The 21,678-nt window shown below is 43.5% G+C and overlaps 1 protein-coding gene across 7 annotated transcripts in view; it reads left to right on the top strand.

Moving 5' to 3' along the window:
* The window catches only part of LOC126298847 (nuclear factor 1 X-type), a 1,745,828-nt gene that overhangs the window by 1,000,636 nt on the left and 723,514 nt on the right, over positions 1–21,678 (top strand). The window lies entirely within an intron of this gene.

Here is a 21,678-nt window from a genome sequence, read left to right as displayed (position 1 = left end):
CGAGCGGTTCTGGCGCTACAGTCTGGAACCGCGCGTCCGCTACGGTCGCAGGTTCGAGTCCTGCCTCGGGCATTGATGTGTATGTTGTCCTTAGGTTAGTTAGGTTTAAGTAGTTCTAAGTTCTAGGGGACTTATGACCTCAGCAGTTGAGTCCCATAGTGCTCAGAGCCATTTGAACCACTTGACAGTTTACAGCAGAACTTTGTCAAAATGGTTCAAATGGCTCTGAGCACTATGTGACTTAACATCTACGGTCATCAGTCCCCTAGAACTTAGAACTACTTAAACCTAACTAACCTAATGACATCACACAACACCCAGTCATCACAAGGCAGAGAAAATCCCTGACCCCGCCGGGAATCGAACCCCGGAACCCGGTCGCGCAAAGCGAGAACGCTACCGCACGACCACGAGCTGCGAACAGAACTTGGTCAAATAACTATTGTTAACCATATTTTACATAGGCAATGACCATAGTTTAACATTTAAACTACCAATTAAAAATAATATATATTTAAAAATTAAAATATTTGGAAATTTGTGTTAAGTTACTATGGGACCAAACTGCGGAGGTCATCGGTCCCTAGGCTTACACGCTACTTAAGCTAACTTAAACTATCTTACGCTAAGGACAAAACGCAGACCCATGCCCGAGGAAAAGGCAGTGGATTTTGATTGGGTCATACGTGACGGAACAAAGCAGAGAAAAGCTAGCTACTGCTGCTGCAGAATCCGAAGTATAGTTATGTGTGTGGTGTCACCGCCAGACACCACACTTGCTAGGTGGTAGCCTTTAAATCGGCCGCGGTCCGTTAGTATACGTCGGACCCGCGTGTCGCCACTATCAGTGATTGCAGACCGAGCGCCGCCACACGGCAGGTCTGGAGAGACTTCCTAGCACTCGCCCAGTCGTACAGCCGACTTTGCTAGCTATGGTTCACTGACTACATACGCTCTCATTTGCAGAGACGACAGTTAGCATTGCCTTCAGCTACGTCATTTGCTACGGCCTAGCAAGGCACCATATTCTTCATAGAATGTATTCTGAACAGATAATATTGTGAATCATGTACCGTCAAAAGCGATGTTCATCATTAACGGATTAAAGTTAAGTATCAAACTAGCTACGTCCGTTTTCTGAATTCTAATTCCTTGTCATGTTCCAGACCTCACGTCAGTATAGTCCTTCCCTTCTCACGCCAGCCTGCGCGAGCTAAAACGCGTGCAATTCGGCCTCCACTAGTAACACGGTGTTGGCTCTTCTGCCAACACGACAATGTGTGTCAGTCTGCATGAAAGGATTAAAAGAAGACCACTGGTGCATCACGATTTTAATCCATATTTTACGACACTGTAATAAATTTACAAGGAATGAGAAAATGCCTACATCAGTGAATCTCACATAGTATGACACAGTTACTGCACACCTGCTCAGCCGGTCGGAGTGGCCGAGCGGTTCTAGGCGCTACAGTCTGGAACCGCACGACCGCTACGGTGGCAGGTTCGAATCCTGCCTCGGGCATGGGTGTGTGTGATGTCCTTACGTTAGTTAAGTTTAAGTAGTTCTAAGTTCTAGGGAACTGATGACCTCAGCAGTTAAGTCCCATATTGCTCAGAGCCATTTGAACCATTTGAACAACTGCTCATCCAGTTATGCTGTTCTAGCCACTATAGAGTGCGTGGTAGAAAATAATTTTTATTGTACTTTGACACAGCCACTAGTCCCGTTCTGTTATAAGCGTAATTTTATCTTCACAGTGTGTGGGATAGCAGTATCCAGTGTTCTGAAGAATGTTCGTAGATTACACCCAGAATATCGGTTCTTGGGATTACCTAATTGCGTGTTTGCAAGATATTAGGAATCTTTTTCCGGGATTTTTCACCGTTATTTTTGACACACTATCTGGAATCAAAACAGACTCCTGTTAGTACAACGAAATACGAATCCCATACATTCAACTTGTATTGCAGACAGGAGAAGTCTCTTTTACACATGAACTGCAGTTTCCCATAGCTTTATTAATAATTCTTAGCCTGTCGCTTATTTTAACCAATGATCGACTCCAGTTGTGACTCACTGATCACATATTCTAAGGGTATAACGTGTTTACGTTTCATAGACCGGCTCATTTTAAGCTTTTCTACACTTAGACAACGATGAAAATCTGCACACTAGGCTGAAATCTCGTTAATTCTTGTCTGCATATTTGTGCATATGTCTTTTTCAGATAAAATGTTCGCATGCGTCACCTTGAAAAAACACAAATTAAAGGAATTGACAAACGCCGTTTCATTAAAATGTTCCACTACTTTTATTGAATGTCAAGTGGATTTTCACGACCTTTCTCGGCGGTTACATATGAATAATAGTTTTTAAGAGAAATTGACTAAAATAATTGCAAAATTCGCAACAAGCAGAGAACTGTAAATTTCTGTTACTTTGTATCATTCCCATGGTTGACAAGTCGAAATATATATGTCTAGGAACCCATTGAGAAATGGAAATATATTTATATCCTGAAGACACGTTGTTTTGTGGCCTGGATATATTTGACGAAATTCGTGAATAAAAGGTATAAATGATGTTTCCCCGTCAGAAAGTTCCACATAGGTACCATTGTGTGTCTGTTACCTCCCGAAACACTCAGCACATTAAGCTCTATATCAGTTTATTTCTTTATTTAATGACCAAGTGAGGCGGAGCAGTAGTTAAGGTACTAGACGCGCACCCGGAAGAACCTGTGCTCAAACCCTGTTTGGCCATTCGTACTACGGTTTTCCGTGATTCCCCAAAATGGATTAAGGTAAAAGATTGTGTTGGAAACAGTATAAGCATGTTTGTGCTCCAGGTCAGATGACCTCATCGTCGAAGGGTTTTACCCTAACCTTCCTTTTTCCATAGAAATCTTCGGAAAATGAGGATTACTTTAGGTAGATAAGTATTAAGGTAAGCATTTTTGGAGGCCTTCTCGAGGATCCATTGTTAATTTCAAGTCATTTAGAAAACTACGAAAACAGGATTTGCAGATGACAATTTTACTTTCTCTCGTCCGTAACGTTCTTGTGTTCCGGTCCGAAAGTGATCCATATATCGCTCCACCATGCACGGAGGTAAGCTTCCCTCAGAAGGTACCACTCGCACATTCAAGCCCACGGAAGTGGGTCAACACTGAGACCAGCTCTGGAGTTTAATTACACAGTCGCTGTCAGCTACAAGTCTCACCTTGTACTACGTCAGCCGTGTACCTCAGTTCTTACTAGCATTATAATGCATGACATCTTATTGGTTACAGACCTGCTTGCGGCTTACGTTCTTGTACTGTATTCTGTCGAGTGGATGCATCTTGTGCTCCTCAACTCGCGCTTAAGCCGGTTTTGGACGTTCCATATTTCTCACTGTGGAAGTGGCAGCTCTATTTTGTTGTCAGAATTCTTAATTGTCTGGCTGTGTCTTTTACTGGTTACAACTGTGGAGAAAAAAATATTATCCCGATGGAGACGTAATAACATAAGAGTTCACTGTTACTACCACACTGCCACGTACCTTAATACTTGTTGAAGCTCAGAGGTGACGAACTATTTTGGTTGTCTTGATGGAAATACGGAAAGTGTGTGAGTTGTTGGCCACTTCAGCACAAATTAAAATAGCGTCGTCGTCACTGCTCATAAGTAACGTTATTAACGAAGGGTTCAGTCACTGGCGTATCGTAGATGATCAGCTAGGCTTCCGAGAAGTTCTTCAAAATATTTCCGAAAATCTGAGAGGTACTGAAGAGGCTACGAGGAAGAAATGAATGAATGCTGCAACAGATGACAGTAAACGACATCCAGCAACGTCATAAATATGGAAGCCAACGCCTAGCGGTATACTACCTGAAATGCACCGTCGTCTTTTCCTCTGGACGTCACGGCAATCAGACGAAATTGAATGCCTGAGAAATTCATTCTCCATTAATGCGTAGGAAAGTAAATGTGGGCTAAAAGGAAACATAAATTACCTGCTTCTTTACACGCACCAAGTGAGCACTGTTATCGAATTACAGTAAACGACCGAAGCTCTCAGCATCGCTTAATGCCTATCTCCCGAGTATCATCGACGGACACACTCGCTCGGAGATGCATAGCGTAGTACGAATACTTTCGCACGCTGCATATATCCTATAGACTAACTTCTCGCCTTAGTCCATGCTTGAAACGCTACCAGGAAGTGGTCTCACGTCAGCTGACCGAAGAAGGAATACCCATATTTTCCGTGGTCTGAAGCGACGCTGGATGAGGTTTTTGGACACAGGTTTCTAATTTGTCCCTCCTGACTTCATCTATAATACCACTCATTCTTCTGCGAAAATTTTGTAACTTTCTTGCCATATCAATCAGTATTCTCATTTCAACATCACATGATGATCTGCGAGATTTAAAAAAGCGATAAATTTGAATTTATATTCCCCGAACAGAATAATGACAAAATTTTTAGAAGTAACATGCAAATGGTGACAATAGCGTAAGTGAAATTCATGAGTCACCAGTACATATTTGCCAAGATTGGCGGCTTGTACGCATGAATGGAGTCTTACGAAGAGCGTCCTACCTCAAACAGGATATGACAACCATACCCTTCAGCTTACGTAAGAATATTACATTGTACTGCTTTTTTAAACACGAGATAGTTACAATCTTACTTTGTACGCAAATTCGGTGTTGTGACATAGATGCTAGTCGGCACGTGGCGGTCTGATAAGCCTTATATAACTAGCTGGACAGAGCTCAAGACCTTATAGCCGCCGCGATAACGGCCTTTTACAGCAATAAGAATATATTTTACGTTAGCTGGAAGGTCCCAGGCGAACAAAAATCTTCTTTGTTGCACCGTACAAATGATCGTGGTTCTTTTATTCAGTATGTAACACCCAAGCTTCCGCAGTTGCAGAATGCGGTCCCATTTATCTCTACCGTCCTTGACTAGGACTGTACACGGCGAGCAGTATTTCATCACGTCGACAGACTGCAACTGTATTCACGACTATCTGAAATGTATTTCCGGACGTTCGTGCTAAATTATCTGCTCTTATGTGCTATTATACTATTTCAGGCTAGAATCGTTACAACTTCGTAACAAATACGATTAATACCTTCATTTGTGGAATGAGTGAAATTCGAGTTGACTTTCTCAGTTCCTAAGAATAGCTATAACGTAAGAAAATTTCTACCTAATTTTTTTTTTTCTACGACGGCGTCCTGAAAAGTAATTCTTCCGAATTTTTAATGTGAAAACTCTTAACTAAAACGGACGTTATTAAAATTCTACAGCTTTATGATTCATATCTACATATCTGCAGCTCTCTACTGGTAGAGGGGTCCGAATTTTAGCGTGTAACATCGCGGTGAGTAAAGTAACTATCTCGGTGCGTGACAAACGGTGTGCTGTAATGTAGTTTCAGATTCGCAGAGTTCGTCCACACACGGAGCACCCATTACTTCAGCATGAGAATGCCAGACCACACACGAGCGCTGAGACATCTGCAACAATCCGACGCCTTGGGTTCGCTGTCATCCGTCACCCACATCCCGACTTTATGTCATCTGCTTCCAAAACTTCAAGAATATCTTAGAGGACTTTACTTTGATAGTGATGAGGCGGTGCAAGCAGAGGTGAGGCTGTAGCGCCGTCAAAAAAGTCAGACGTTTCACAGTGATTGGTCTCTCGTTGGTAGAAATACACCCATACTCATAAATTAAGGATAATTGCAGAATGTGGTGCCACACAACGTGGCACTACACAAAACTGGCGCTAGTAGCATAGGCACATAGGGAACACGTACGACACAGATCTGTAAGTCCACGGTATTGGTGATAAGTTGAGAAAACCGTCCCGAAACACAAGTGCTTCAAAACGCCACTGTTTCCTGCGCATGTACCCCAACATCAGTATGGGATATGATCACCATGCATCCGTACACAGGCCGCACAACGGGTTGGCATACTCTGGATCAGGTGGTCGAGCAGCTGCTGGGGTATAGCCTTCCATTCTTGCACCAGTGCCTGTCGGGGCTCCTGAAGTGTCGTAGGGGTTTGAAGACGTGCAGCGATACGTCGACCGAGGTCATCCCAGGCCTGCTCGATGGGGTTTAGGTCTGGATAACATGCAGGACACTCCATTCGCCTGATATCTTCTGTTTCAAGGTACTTCTCCACTATGGCAGCTCGGTGGGGCCGTCCGTCAGGAGCAAGGTGGGACCCACTGCACCCCTGAAAAGGTGGACATACTTGTGGAAAATGACGTCCCGATACACCTGACCTGTTACAGTTCCTCTATCAAAGACATGCAGGGGTGTACGTGCTGCAATCATAATCCCACCCCACACCATCAAACTAAGACTTCCATACAGGTCCCTTTCAAGGACATTAAGGCGTTGGTATGTGGTTGCTGGTTCACGCCAGATGAAAACCCGGCGAGAATCACTGTTCAGAATATACCTGGACTCGTCCGTGAACATAACCTGAGACCACTGTTCTAATGACCATGTACTGTGTTCTTGACACCTGGCTTTACGGGCTCCTCTGTGGCCAGAGGTCAGTGGAATGCACCTTGCAGGTCTCAGGGTGAATAAACCATGTCTGTTCAGTCGTCTGTAGAATGTGTATCTGGAGACAACTGTTCCAATTGCTGCGGTAAGGTCCCGAGCAAGGCTACCTGCAGTACTCCGTGGCCGTCTGTGGGCACTGATGGTGAGATATCGGTGTTCTTGTGGTGTTGTACACTGTGGACGTCCCGTACTGTAGGGCCTGGACACGTTTCCTGTCTGCTGGAATCGTTGTCATAGTCTTGAGATCACACTTTGTGGCACACGGAGGGCCCGTGCTACGACCTGCTGTGTTTGACCAGCCTCCAGTCGCTCTAGTATTCTACCCCTCATAACGTCATCAATATGTGTTCTTCGAGCCATTTTCGACACACAGTCACCATTAGCACGTCTGAAAACGTCTGCACACTTACTCGCTGCACCGTACTCTGACATGCACCAACACACCTGTGCGTATGTGGACTGCTGCCAGAGCCACCGTGCGACGACCGCAGGTCAAATGCACGGCATGGTCATACCCCGAGGTGATTTAAACCCTTTAACCGCCCACCAGAGCGTTGTTCCACCATGTACCAGCATTATCCTAAATTTATGAGCACGAGTGTATGTTCGTCGTCAGGGTAAATATGCTGAGAAATAAGTATGTGGGTATCAAGAGTAAAGGTGTAGAGTATTAATAAAGTTTGAAACATTACTTTTTAACGCGCTCTCGTATTTATGGATTATTTTATCCTTATCAGATCGGTGCCTTCAGTTCCGTTTTTAAATGGGAACAGAAACTGCTCACATAAAATTTTACAAAGATAGTCTTCCGTTCGATTCATTTTTTTAAATATTTTTGTGGTTCAGTTAAGTGTGCATAGTCATTTTAACAACTATCAAGGCAATAACTTCAGTTTTATAACATGGTAAAGGAAGACACGGTGTTTCAGTACAGGGGTTTGTACATAAGAGAAAAATTTCTAGTACATATTATCGTCATTGAGACATAAGACACAGAAAATGGACACACGCATGTAGTAATGACGATACTCTGTACACTTTCGACTGAATACATCAGACGAGACCGTTCACTCCGGCCAAAGGATAAGGAATCACTGCAGAAGTCGTGCAGTTTACGTTATGCACAGCTCACCATTAAAATTGCACCACCAGGAAGGATAGAAAACTACGAATTTTTTCTTACGGTATGAGTACAGTACAACGGGAAGAATAAACGATTAAATCCGTAGTGATTTAGTGGTATAGACGGTGTGAATTTTGATACACAGAGCTCCCATCTCTAACAACACCAAAAGATCTAACCTAGCTGGATAACGCGGTGAATGGAGCTTGCATGACGTCACTATGTTGCTTCAGTTCTGTGGCAGCGGTCATCAATACGGCGGTGAGAAGTGGCGTTCCAGTCTCCGGCGGCCCATGAGCAAATATTTTCATTGGATGAGAGATCCGGAGAACGTGTTGGCTAGGGCGACAGTCTAACAACCTCTGTAGCTAGGTAGGCAAAAACAGCACGAGAAACATGCAGTCTTGAGTTATGACACCTCCGGCCTCAATACGCAAGAAATGTGGAGACTGCCATCCAGCTGTGAGCGTGTCGTGTACTCCAAGGAGCCGCATATCACCACTCCTGGAGCTGTGTTCGTGTGGCGATAACGAATGCAGGACGGCAAAGTTCGGTTCCCGGGGCATCCACACATTGATACATCCATCGTGATGCTGTAGGCTGAAGCTCGACAAGTCTGGAAAGGCGACATCGTGGAACTCTTGTGTCCAATGTTATTGGTGGGCTCACAACTGTCGGTGCCCCTCTCTTGCTACTGCATCGAGGGAAGTCGCAACAGTGACAGCCGTGCTGACAGTCTGTGGTACCGCAGGCGTCGTCGGATTGTCCGTGTTGCAACCGATCCCATTTTCTGACTGAAAGGTACGTTACATGTTGATACGATCCTGCTCGTGCTCTGTCCTGATATACGGTAGTCGCTTGGAATTGTGCAGATCCTGCATGGCGTTGAGTTTGGCCTTTCTGAACCCATCGATTCCTTATTCGCGTGACATTCGTGGGATTCCGACCAATGCGAGAAACAACATCGGGGAACTACAAACAGCAGTCTCCATAAACAACGATCCTGACTTTTCTCCTTCTTATACGAGGCATAATACAAAGTTCTGAGTAATAGTCAACATTCAGATACGATTTCTGATTGAGAAAGTCATTGCGTAATCTTTTCTTATATACAGAACGTAGGTGGCGTTAGTCTCACCTTGTGCAGTTGTGCTGAAATGCTAATCTTTTTAAATCTGAGCATGTAGTACACCCCATGCCAGTTTGGCGTTTGTTGGATACCGTCTTCACGGTGTTGCAGTTTCAATGGGCAACAATGAGGCGGTTGCAGAAGTAATGATTACGAAAGGACAAGTAGCAATTAAGTTAAGTAGAAAGATTACATATTCGGCAAACCAGATAAAGAGACAGTAGTAGCTCATCTCCAGGAAGTGCTCGAGACCCTTAGAGCTGGGCATGAGCTTGTGAAGCAAATGTGGCTGGAGTTTAGTACTATATTTTTTGTATTGTTTGGCGTGCAGCATGAAAAACGTCGTAAAATTACATTTCTAAAAGAACCTTCCAAGTTAGCTTCTAATAGTTCTGTTACATTCGTACAATAGGCCTATTTCGGCGGTGTTGTCTTTGTCATGTACACGTCTAGCTGGACAAGACCTACCTATTGTATCACTGAGAACTAGCTGCCAAATTACTACGTGACTTCATTTTACCATCATAAAAACAGCGACAGTTGACAAAAGGGTTCATCAGTGATACAATATCTACGCCCCGCTCAGCTAAAAGTGCACTTGAAAATGGCGATACCACCGAAATGGGCCTATTGTACGAAACATAAGAAACCTTTTAACAGCTAACTTGGAAGTTTCAGTTCAATAGAATAATTGACTAAGAACTGGATACAAATTTACCTAGTAGAACAGTTCGCGATAGGAGCGACTGTCTCTGGTATACAGCCTCTGAAATGAAACTTTTAAGAAACTACCACTAGAGTACAAAATGAGTAAAACGAAGCATAGGAATATAGAGCGGGACAGTGTTTGACTGTTAAAAGTACAATACGTAAAGCGTTCGACGAGTACCGTAGTAAAATATTATCGAAATGTCCCTCATAGAACCCAAAGAAATTTTGGTCAAACATCAAATGTTATCATTGGCACGAACGTTAGTGTCCAGACAACCAAGGACGAGACAGAAACGGAAACTAAGGGTAGCAAACAAAAGCAGAAGTGCTGATGGTTCAAATGGCTCTGAGCACTATGGGACTTAACTTCTAAGGTCATCAGTCCCCTAGAACTTAGAACTAATTAAACCTAACTAACCTAAGGACATCACACACATCTACGTCCGAGGCAGGATTCGAACCTGCGACCGTAGCGGTGGCGCGGTTCCAGACTGTAGCGCCTATAACCGCTAGGCCACCCCGGCCGGCAGAAGTGCTGAACTCGGTTTTCAAATGTTTCCTTGTAAACGAAAATCCAGGATTACTGCCCCAGTACCGTTATCACTGCAAAAATGGGTGATACAGTTATTAGTGTCAGAGGTGGTGAGAAACAGTTGAACTCACTGAAATTGAAGAAAACTCCATCACACGATTGGTTACAAGTAATATTCTATACATAAATCTATATAGACAGTCAATTAGTAAACTGTGCCTCGTAGTGCGAAAAAAGCGTAGATCACATGCTCCTACAAAAAGTGTAGCAGGAGTGATCCACAGAATTGTCGTCCAGTAGCTTTGACAGCCAAATAGTGTGGAATGTTGGAAAAACTTATGATCCCAAAAGTAATGAGATAGGTCCTTCCTCCAAAAGATACCAACTAGTAACGGTCATGCGAAACCCAACTTACGCTTTTCGTTCATGACGTTTCGAAAGCTTTGGAATCAAGGAATCAGCTGGAGCCAGTATTTCTTATCTCCTGAAAAGCTTTTGAAGCAGTACCACACCAACAGTTCTAAGAGAAGTACATTCATATAGAACATAGAACCAAGTTTTTGATCGGATTGAGGATTTATTGATTGAGAGGGCAAAGAGTGTTATCTCAGATGGAGAATCATCGACAGATTTAGAAGTAACGTCAGGCGTGCCCCAGTAAAGTGTGATGGGACCCTTGCTGTTCATAGTATTAATGACATGGCTGACAATATTAGTACCAAAAGATTTTTGCAGATATTAATAATGAATAACTGTCTGAAAAGAGCTACACTAATATTCAGTCAGATCTTGGTAAGATTACAAAATGCTGAAACATGGTGAACTTGCTCTGAATGATCGAAATTTACAAGTTCACACTTCGCAAAATGAAAAAAACATGATTTTCTACCATTAAACTATCAATTTCTCCAAGATGGAATCATTCGACTCATACAATCACCTGGCTATAATAAATCTATAGTGATATGAAATCGAAAGATTTCGTACGCTCATTCGTAGTTAAAGCAGGAAGCCGACTTCGATTCATTTCTATGGTACTGGAAACGTGCAGTCAGTCTGCAAAGGAGATTACTTAAAAAATACTCGTGCAACACACCCTAGAATATTGCTCAAATATGTGGGATCCATAGCAACTAACAGTGGATATTTAATGTGTATAGATAAGGGCTGCATGCACGGTACCAGGATTGTGAGACCCACTGGAGAATGTCCCAGAGGTGCTGCTGAAAAACTATATCTGACACACACTTGAAGATAGATGCCAATTACGCTGCAAAAGCACATTTAAAATATTTAAAAATCTTTGAGAAATCTCGAAATATACCACAAACCCCAAAGCATTGCTCGCCTGGGGACCACGAAGATAGGGTTACAGTAATTAAACAAAGCACATAGGCGTTTGAGCAATAACTCTTTCCGCCCGTCAAGCGCGAATGCTCCGTAAAGAAACCCTAATGCATTGTACAATGAGAGTTTCTCTCTACTATGCACTTCCCAATTGTTTGTAGAGTGTGGATGTATATGTAGATGTATTCTGGTGCCGAACTAAGTGACTTTGTAGTTACGCCACTGAACAAGTTTCCGCTCCGAGATGCAGGCCTACGTTTTTCCGCTGACCTTAAACTCTTTTGTGAACCGCGTGAATTTTACTTATCATACTGCATGACCGATTTCCATTTCCATTCTTTTCCATTTCTAACTTGTGCTCTGTCGACGCCGTTTTGCCATTACCTTCATTCTTTCTATCTCACTTTTTGTGAAGCATTTTCGAATCTCCAACTGGTGATGCCAGTTTAGGTCCATGCCTCTTGTCTTCTGGCAAAATATTTTAAATGCTGTAGGACCCAAGGAGCTTAGCGATTAGTTGTCGCGCTACTCTGTATAGTCAACAACTCGGGTCTGTTTCTGCTATGGACATCTGCACATCATTGATTGGTATGTAAGTGATTAGAGTTGCAATTCTCTGTATAGATATGACAGGTAGAACGGCCACCATAGTGCATTGGTGGTCAGTATTTAGTGTTGAACCAGACTAGGTAGAGAATAAATGGAACGTGATCATTTTAAAAGACAGTGAGATGCTGGGTACTTACTTGAGGCCGGCCGCGGTGGTCTGGCGGTTCTAGGCGCGCAGTACGGAACCGTGCGACTGCTACGGTCGCAGGTTCGAATCCTGCCTCGGGCATGGATGTGTGTGATCTCCTTAGGTTAGTTAGGTTTAAGTAGGAGACTGATGACCACAGCAGTTGAGTCTCATAGTGCTCAGAGCCATTTGAACCATTTGAACTTACTTGAGACACCGTTAATAGCAACTGGCAGAGTTTGGTAGTGGTCTCATTGTGGCTCTCCACTTGTCAGGCTGTTTGCATCGTGTAATATCAAGATTTGTGGGACATTCGGATGTGACAGTGGTGCGATATTTGTCTTTGGGAACTCGTCGCCAAGGTTACAGACGACTATGTCAGTGGTATATTTACAGCCATTCTGTAGCACTCGGCACATAAATGCGTTATTGAAGTATGCGATACTAATGATAAATATTCAAAATAGATCTTACTTGAACTTGAAAATAGTAAGTGTTCGTTTGTGTTGCCAAATAATGGGGGTATTCACATCATCAATGACCTTGAATGCATAGAGCCATTAAGACGACGGGAAATTTAAAAAAATAAAGATGGTGGATGTCGGGTAAAGATGGCTGGTAGCAGGAAATTTAAAAATGAAAAACGGTGATGTCGGGAAATTATGTTAGCAGTCATTAAAAATGAAACAGCAAATCATAGTATTTAAAAGAGCAAGATGGCAGAGGGGGAAATATTTTTAGCATACATTACAATGAAACAATCAAGCACAATGTAGCGTTTTTAAAATTACATTAAAATGTAAAGAAACAAAGATGCCGCTGGCAGAAACTTTTTAGCATGCATTAAAAATGAGACAGCCAATCACAGCGCTTCAAAATGCAAGATGACGCTGGTGGGAAATATTTTTTATTTTATCACAGTGATAATACATATTAGCCGTTCAAGGTTCAAGATGTTCTGTTTTTTCTAAACGTGGACACCCCCAAAATCATCGTTATTCACATTACGTGCATTGTGCTGCCACCTACTGCCTGGTACTCCATATCAGCGACCTCAGTAGTCAGACATCGTGAGAGAGCAGAGTGGGGTGCTCCGTGGAACTGACGGACTTCCAACGTGGTCAGATGACTGGGTGTCACTTGTGTCATACGTCTGTACGTAAGATTTCCACACTCTTAAACACCGCTAGGTCCATTGTTTCCGATGTGACAGTGAAGTGGAAACGCGTACAGCACAAAAGCGTATAAGCCGACCACGTCTGTTGACTGACAGAGACGGCCCACATTTGAAGAGGTTCGTCATGTGTAATAGGCAGACCTCTAACCAGACCATCACACAGGTTTTCCAGATCCACTGCAAGTACTATCACAGTTAGGCGGGAGGTGAGAAAACTTGGATATCATGGTCGAGCGGCTGCTTATAAGCCACACAACACGCCTTGCTTGGTGTAAAGAAGTTTAAACATTGGACGATAGAACAATGGAAAAACGTTGTGTGGAGTGACGAATCACGGTGCACGATGGCAAGGTGTGGGTATGGCGAATGCCCGATGAACGTCATGTGCCAGCAGGTATAGTGCCAACAGTAAAATTCGGAGGCGGTGGTGTTATAGTGTGTTCTTGTTTTTCATGGAGGGTGCTTGCATTCCTTCTTCTTTTGCGTGGCACTATCACAGCCTGCACTAATTTTTTAAGCACTTTCTTGCTTCCCACTGTTGAAGAGCAGTTAGGGGATGGCGACTGCATCTTTGAACACGATCGAGCATATGTTCATAATGCACGGCCTGTGGCAGAGTGGTTACGCGACAATAACATCCCTGTAATGGACTGGCCTGCACAGAGTCCTGACCTGAATCCTACACAGCACCTTTGGGCTGTTTTGTAGCGCCGACTTTGTGTCAGGCCTCGCCGTGCAACATCGATTCCTCTCCTCAGTGCAGCACTCCGTGAAGAATGGGCTGCCATTCCCCAAGAAACCTGATTGAACGTATGCCTGCGAGAGTGGAAGCTGTCATCAAGGCTAAGAGTGGGCCAACATCATATTGAATTCCAGCATTACCGATGGAGGGCGCCAAGTACTTGTAAGTCATTTTCAGCCATGTGTGCGGATACTTTTGATCACATACCAAATACCGGAGAGCCAAAGAAACTGGTACACCTGCACGCAAACGTGCCGCCACACGACATGGCATGGACTCGACTAAAGTCTGAAGTAGTGCTGGAGGGAAATGACACCATGAATCCTACAAGTCTATCCATAAAGTACGGAGGATGGAGGTCTCTTCTGAACAGCACGTTGCAAGGCATCCGACCTATGCTCAACAATGTTGATGTCTGGGGAGTTTGGTAGCTAGCCGAAGTGTTTAAACTCAGAAGAGTGTTTCTGGAGCCAATCTGTAGCAATTCTGAACGTGCTGGGTGTCGCACTCTCCTGCTAGAATAGCCCAAATCCATCGGAATGCACAATGGACATGAATGGATGCCGGTAACCAGACAGGATGCTTACGTACGTGTCAACTGTCAGAGTCGTATCTAGACGTATCAGGGGTCCCATATCAGTCCAACTGCACACGCCCCATACTATTACAGAGCCTCCACCAGCTTGAACATTCCCCTGCTGACATGCAGGGTCCATGAATTCATTAGGTTGTCTCCATACAAGGCACTATGTTTCCAGTCATCAACAGTCCAATGTCGGTGTCGACGGGCCCAGGCGAGGAGTAAAGCTTTGTGTCGTGCAGTCATCAAGGTACACGTGTGGTCCTTCGGCTCCGAAAGCCCATGTTTCGTTGAATGGTTCACACGCTGACACTTGTTGATGACCCAGCACTGAAATCTGCAGTAATTTGAGGAAGAGTTGCACGTCTGGCACGTTGAACGATTCTCTTCAGTCGTCGTTGCTCCTGTTCTTGCAGGATCTTTTTCCAGCCGAAGCGATGTCAGAGATTTGAAGTTTTACCGGATTCCTAATATTCACGGTACATTCTTGAAGTGGTCGTACGGGAAAATCCCCGCTTCATCGCTACCTCGCTAGATGCCGTGTCCCATGGCTCGTCCGGCGATTATAACACCACGTTCAAGCTCACTTAAATCTTGATAACCTGCCATTGTAGCAGCAGTAACAGATCGAACAACTGCGCCAGACAGTTGTTGCTTATATAGACGTTGCCGTCCACAGCGCCGTTTTCTACCTGTTTACATAACTCTGTATTTCAATACGCATATCTATACCAGTTTCTTCGGAGTTTCAGTATATATACTCATGTTCAGAAACAAACCCAGAATACCTTGAACGACTAGAGATAAGACGTTCATATTCACAGGACATGTACATTAGTATGTTCTGCAAAAATGATTAGCATATGAACCACGTCGGATCGCGAGTTCAAGCTCAAAATTGATATCGCGGCGCAACACCACGTAATGGGAAAACGTGCCTGCGGCTCCCGTTGTCGCTATAAACCAAAGATAATGGAGCAATGTGACTTGAACAGATGTGCAGGGTGCCTCGCAGATGTATACGCGAACCGTATCATCAAATCAGTGAGTTTTAAAGACAGCGTATTATCGACATGAGAGAATGTGATGCATCCATCTGGAGCTGGCCGCGGTGGTCTAGCGGTTCTAGGCGCTCAGTCCGGAACCGCGCGACTGCTACGGTCGCAGGTTCGAATCCTGATTCGGGCATGGATGTGTGTGATGTCCTTAGGTTAGTTAGGTTTAAGTAGTTCTAAGTTATATGGGACTGATGACCACAAATTTTAAGTCCCATAGTGCTCAGAGCCATTTTTTCATCCATCTGGAGAACTGCAGCTCACGTGGAACGAAGTGTTTCAGCAGTGCAACGGGTATGTGAGGATTGGTTCACAGAAGGCCGAGCTAGGTCTGGTCGCACCGCCTGCACTGCCCCCCGAGAAGATCGACACCTCATCCGAATGTCACTGCAGGCCAGATCTGTGACCTCCTCACCTCTGGCGCAACTGTGGAACAGTGTAACGCATCGTACACTGTCACAGTCCATCACCGTTTATCATGACATGGGTGACGAGCACTTCAGACGAATTATGTTGTGGGGTACTAGTGGGTAAAACGCAAATCACAGCTGGTGCATGATCAGGGCCTATGCGAATGGTATCTGCGACACATAGCCATACGCTTTCTGTACAGCCCCCCAGACGCCATTTTTCAGCAAGACAACGCACGACCACATGTTGCTGCACCAACACGTGCCTTTTTGGTGTCACAATATGTCAGCCTTTTGTCCTGGTCTGCGAGATCAACTGACTTGTCGTCAATCGACAATGTGTCTGATACGGTGAAATGACAGCTGCAGCGCTGTAACCCAGTGCCAACCACCAGAGATGAACTTTGAAACCAGGTGAATGCAGCATTGATGGCTATACCACAGCGCCTTATATGGGTCGATGCCATCATGCATGGAACTAGTTGGGCGCATGGTGGACCCTATGCTTGCTAGGCAACAGGACACATGCTGAACTGAGGTGACTGAAATACTAATCATTTCTGCAGAACGTACTAATGTACGTGTCCTGTGAGTATGAACATCTTATCTCTAGTCGTTCAAAGTGTTCTAATTGTTTCTGAACATGACTGTTAGTTGGTTGATTTGGGGGAGAGGACCAAACAGCGAGGTCATCGGTCCCATCGGATTAGGGAAGGATGAGGAAGCAAATGGCCATGTCCTTTCAAAATAACCATCCCAGCATTTGCCTGAAACAATTTAGGGAAATCACGGAAAATCTTAAGTATTTTTCCAACAAATTATTTAAAGAGCGTAATTTGTAGTATTACAACATACTTTGCGGTGTATACAGGGTGTTACAAAAAGGTACGGCCAAACTTTCACGAAACATACCTCACACACAAATAAAGAAAAGATCTTATGTGGACATGTGTCGGAAACGCTTAATTTCTATGTTCGAGCTCATTTTAGTTTCGTCAGTATGTACTCCAACGTGATCAAATTGTAAATTTTTACAATCAACATGTGTGGGCTGACGAGAATCCGCACGCAATTGTGCAATCACGTCAACACAGATTTTCTGTGAACGTTTGGGCAGGCATTGTTGGTGATGTCTTGATTGGGCCCCATGTTCTTCCACCTACGCTTAATGGAGCACGTTATCATGATTTCATACGGGATACTCTACCTGTGCTGCTAGAACATGTGCCTTTACAAGTAGGACACAACATGTGGTTCATACACCATGGAGCTCCTGCACATTTCAGTCGAAGTGTTCGTACGCTTCTCAACAACAGATTCGGTGACCAATGGATTGGTAGAGGCGGACCAATTCCATGGCCTCCACACTCTCCTGACCTCAACCCTCTTGACTTTCATTTATGGGGGCATTTGAAAGCTTTTGTCTACGCAACCCTGGTACCAAATGTAGAGACTCTTCGTGCTCGTATTGTGGACGGCTGTGATACAATGAGCCATTCTCCAGGGCTGCATCAGGGATTCCATGCGACGGAGGGTGGATGCATGTATCCTCGCTAACGGAGAAAATTTTGAACATTTCCTGTAACAAAGTGTTTGAAGTCATGCTGGTACGTTCTGTTGCTGTGCGTTTCTATTCCATGATTAATGTGATTTGAAGAGAAGTAATAAAATGAGCTCTAACATGGAAAGTAAGCGTTTCCGGACACGTGTCCACATAACATATTTTCTTTCTTTGTGTGTGAGGAATGTTTAATGAAAGTTTGGCCATACTTTTTGTAACACCCTGTATATGTAGTGTCTATTTGTTGGGCATGTCCAAAAGGACAGACACCATTTTGATCGTGCCGCCATTATGAATCAAGTCAGAAATGAATTAAAAAGATCAGCTGCCAATGGGCACTGGTGCGTACTGACTTAAATCAATTGTGCAAGTTGAAAATTTATGCCAGACCGGGATTAGAAACAGGGTCTCCTGCTTACTAGATAGATGCGCTGACCACTACGTCATCCGGACACAATGGTCACCACAACTGCACGAATGCCTTACAGATCCTCCAGTCAGAGCCAAATTCTCAACTTCTACCATACATTACTGATGTAGCGTCCATACTCATAAGACTCATTACTTGCAGTATCTCGCCGATTCCTGTAAGAGTTCAAGCTCGGTGTGCATCTGCACTGAAGGAATCATTGGCCATCATCACCTTAATTACACGAGGGTTGGAACTTACATAGTGGCAACTGTTTATTCACAACCGATACAAAAGAGTTACATGTTTTCACCTGTTACTTTCCTTCAAAGTAGTCACCAGCTTTGAGAAGAACCCGTTTCCAGCGATGTGGAATGCGTACTATACCGTTAGCAGAGCCTGCTCTGTTGATGGTGGGAATGGAGCAGTCTACTGCCTGTCGAATCTCTGGAACAGTTCTGAATCGAATGCCACGAAGCCAAAACTGAAAACCCGCGAAAGTCGAAAGTGCGTCAGAGCCCCAGTATTGTAAAAGTTATGATGGTTCTCGAGTACGTTCCTCTACGACAGACCGTCAATGCACAGTATTACTGTTCGTTTTTAGAGCATCACCTGCGACCAGCTTTGCGAAAGAAGCGGCGACACTTTCTGCGCAACCCACCCCTCATTTTGCACGACAATGCGCGGGCGCATACAGCGCAAGCTGTGGCTGCTCTGTTCGGTCGATGGGACTTGGAAGTACTGTACCATCCACCATACTCCCCGGACTTAAGTTCTTGTGACTTCGATTTGATTCCGAAGATGAAGGAACCACTTCGTGGCATTCGCTTCAGAACTGTTCCAGAGATTCGACAGACAGCAGACAGCTCCATTCGCACGAGCAACAGAACAGGCTCTGCTAACGGTATACTACGCCTACCACATCGCTGGCAACGGGGTCTACACAACGCTGGTGACTACTTTGAAGGACAGTAACAGGTGCAAACATGTAACTCTTTTGTATCGGTTGTGAATAAATAGTTACCACTATTGAAGTTCCAACTCATGTATATACTGTGGTGTTTGCTCTTTGAGATGTGATACACTCGCCCTTGTTAAACGAAGCCATGAAGAAGACTGCAATTGTTCTTCATATTTTGTTAGCTTCCTGTGTTAATCTTAACCTTTAATGGTCCGGAACGCTGAGCAATAATTAAGAATCAGCCGAACTACTGTTTTGTAACATTACTCTTTCGTAGGTGAGCTACATTTCCAGAGAATTCTTACAGTGATTCCCAGATTGACACTCGCCTTTGCTACAAGTAATTATACATTCTACTCTTAATTTTTCTGAACACGTATCCCTAGATTTTTAAAGATTGTAGCCTTGCTCAGTATTTCATGATCTGTTGTATAATGGAACACCAATGGGTCATGTCATCAGTTTAAGTGCAATATGTTTAATTCGTATATGCTGAAACTGCATTCCGTTACATTGTTCTAGTGTTGTAACATCGCTGTACATGGTGTAAACGATAACTTCTGACAGTGTACCATACTGGCGTAGCATATGTCAAGACGACCAAGTGGATGTAACGCACTTGTCGATTATCAAGCTGGGAAACAACCCTAAATTGGTCTACAATAGCCACCTAAGCTACACTCCTGTGCGCCACCCAATATTCTCAGTATCTTCTCGCCCTCTTAATCCAGCGTATCAGTCGGTGATATTTTTTACTTTTTTGTGTCATTAACATTAGTAATTTAAAGTTTCCCTCGAGTGTAATGAAATAAAAAGATTTTTGTTAAAAACATTAAAAAACTAATTACGTCTATAATTACATCTAAACTTAACCCTTATAAACATAGCAGTCTCGTAGTAATGGGGTTAAGTTAGAATTTGTAAGTACAAGAACAAGATGTTTTAAATATTCGATTTGGTTTTAGCGAGAAAAAGAAAGGAGATTTAAATGGGTAAGACAGAGCCGACAGCGTAACGGGGTGAGATGATACTCAAAATATCGCTCGGCGCGCAGGCACTGTAGCTTAAGTAGGTCAATTTGACATTGTTTTCCGGCTTGATAGACCACACGTCTCCTACATCAAATTGTTTGTCTCAGCTTCCCCGTACCACTGCGGTACGTTGTAAGCAGTTATCTTTCCGCCCTGCGTGCAACAGCAACGGCCACGAACAGCCTCATCGTTAGCCAGTAGATAGTTTATAAATATCGTTCGCAGCAAAAGACCTATGGAAGTTCCTTGGGCTACGCTCGAAGCTAATTGCACATTTGACAGTTTTATTCAGTTAAGAACGACGTGCCGATTTCCTTATGCTTGCAAATCCTTGAGTCAAACCGTAGATCTGGACTGATATTCAATAATCCAGCATTTTATTCACTGGACAACATCGTGGAAATATATGTTGAATGCCTTTGGGAAATCAAGAACCGCGGTATCAACTGGGTGATGCTGGATACTGACGTTAGAATTCCATTAACGAAGAGAGTATGCCCAGTTTCACTGAATTCCTTTATGGGAAGCCCCTGTTTATTACAAGAAATGAGCTTTTCAATTTCCGCATGATCATATTATCCACACTAAAATCTTATTACATTATTAGCGACAGATTGATGTCATCAGTATAGGACCATAGCAACTAGCATTTAAATGACGATTCTTTTTGGAAACGGGGTTTCTTTAATTCCTGAAAATGCTTTATTTCGTTGGAGAAAATAACAGTGACTAATTACTATATATTCTTCTCGTTCATTGTCCACAGTGTTTTAAGTTTAAATCTGAATTCATGTTACATGACGGTACATGAAAAAAAGTTTAGAATTGAACGTCCAATCGATGACGAACCAATTAGAGAGGAAGCACTGGCTCTTCAGAAAGTTCATAAACAAAATATTCCAGCAGTTTCATAAATGATTTATCCTATCACGAAGCCCAACATACACATTACAATAGAAAAAATACACTTCTGGAAACAAAAGAAACCTGGAAAACTCAAAAGAATTAATAGAAAGAGTCAAGAACATAGACATACAAGACACAGAAAACCTCATATCATTTGAAGTCACGTCAATACACACTTGCATTCCATTATACTCAGGACCACAACAGCACAAAAAATTTCGTGTTCTACAAAGAATTTTTTCCAGCATGAGTGACAGCCAGTGGGATCACTAGTTAGTTGCCTCCTAGACAATACATCAATGAAAACCTTAGAGAACAATATTTTTATATACATGACAGAACTAAAATATACGAACTTATATACTAGTACCGCTATGTTGACGACATATATAATATGCCTGATCGACGACATGCACTCGTATTTACATCGACACTCCGCAATCCACCTTCGATGCGTGGCGCGGAGTACTCCATACCACTACAATTGGTTTCCTTTCTCGTCCCACGCACAAATGGAACGAAAGAAAAACGACTATCTATATGCCTCCATATGAGTCCTAATTTCTCGTATCCTCTCTTCACGGTCGCTGTGCGCAATGTATTTTGGAGGTAACAGAACCGTTCTGCAGTTGCAAATGCCGATTCCCTCAATTTTCTCATCATGTTCCTCGAAAAGAACGTAGC

This window comes from Schistocerca gregaria, chromosome X (genome assembly GCF_023897955.1).
Source record: "Schistocerca gregaria isolate iqSchGreg1 chromosome X, iqSchGreg1.2, whole genome shotgun sequence".
Taxonomy (NCBI): domain Eukaryota; kingdom Metazoa; phylum Arthropoda; class Insecta; order Orthoptera; family Acrididae; genus Schistocerca; species Schistocerca gregaria.
The sequence above is the reverse complement of the archived record's forward strand: the minus strand, read 5'-3'. Positions and strand labels throughout refer to the sequence as shown.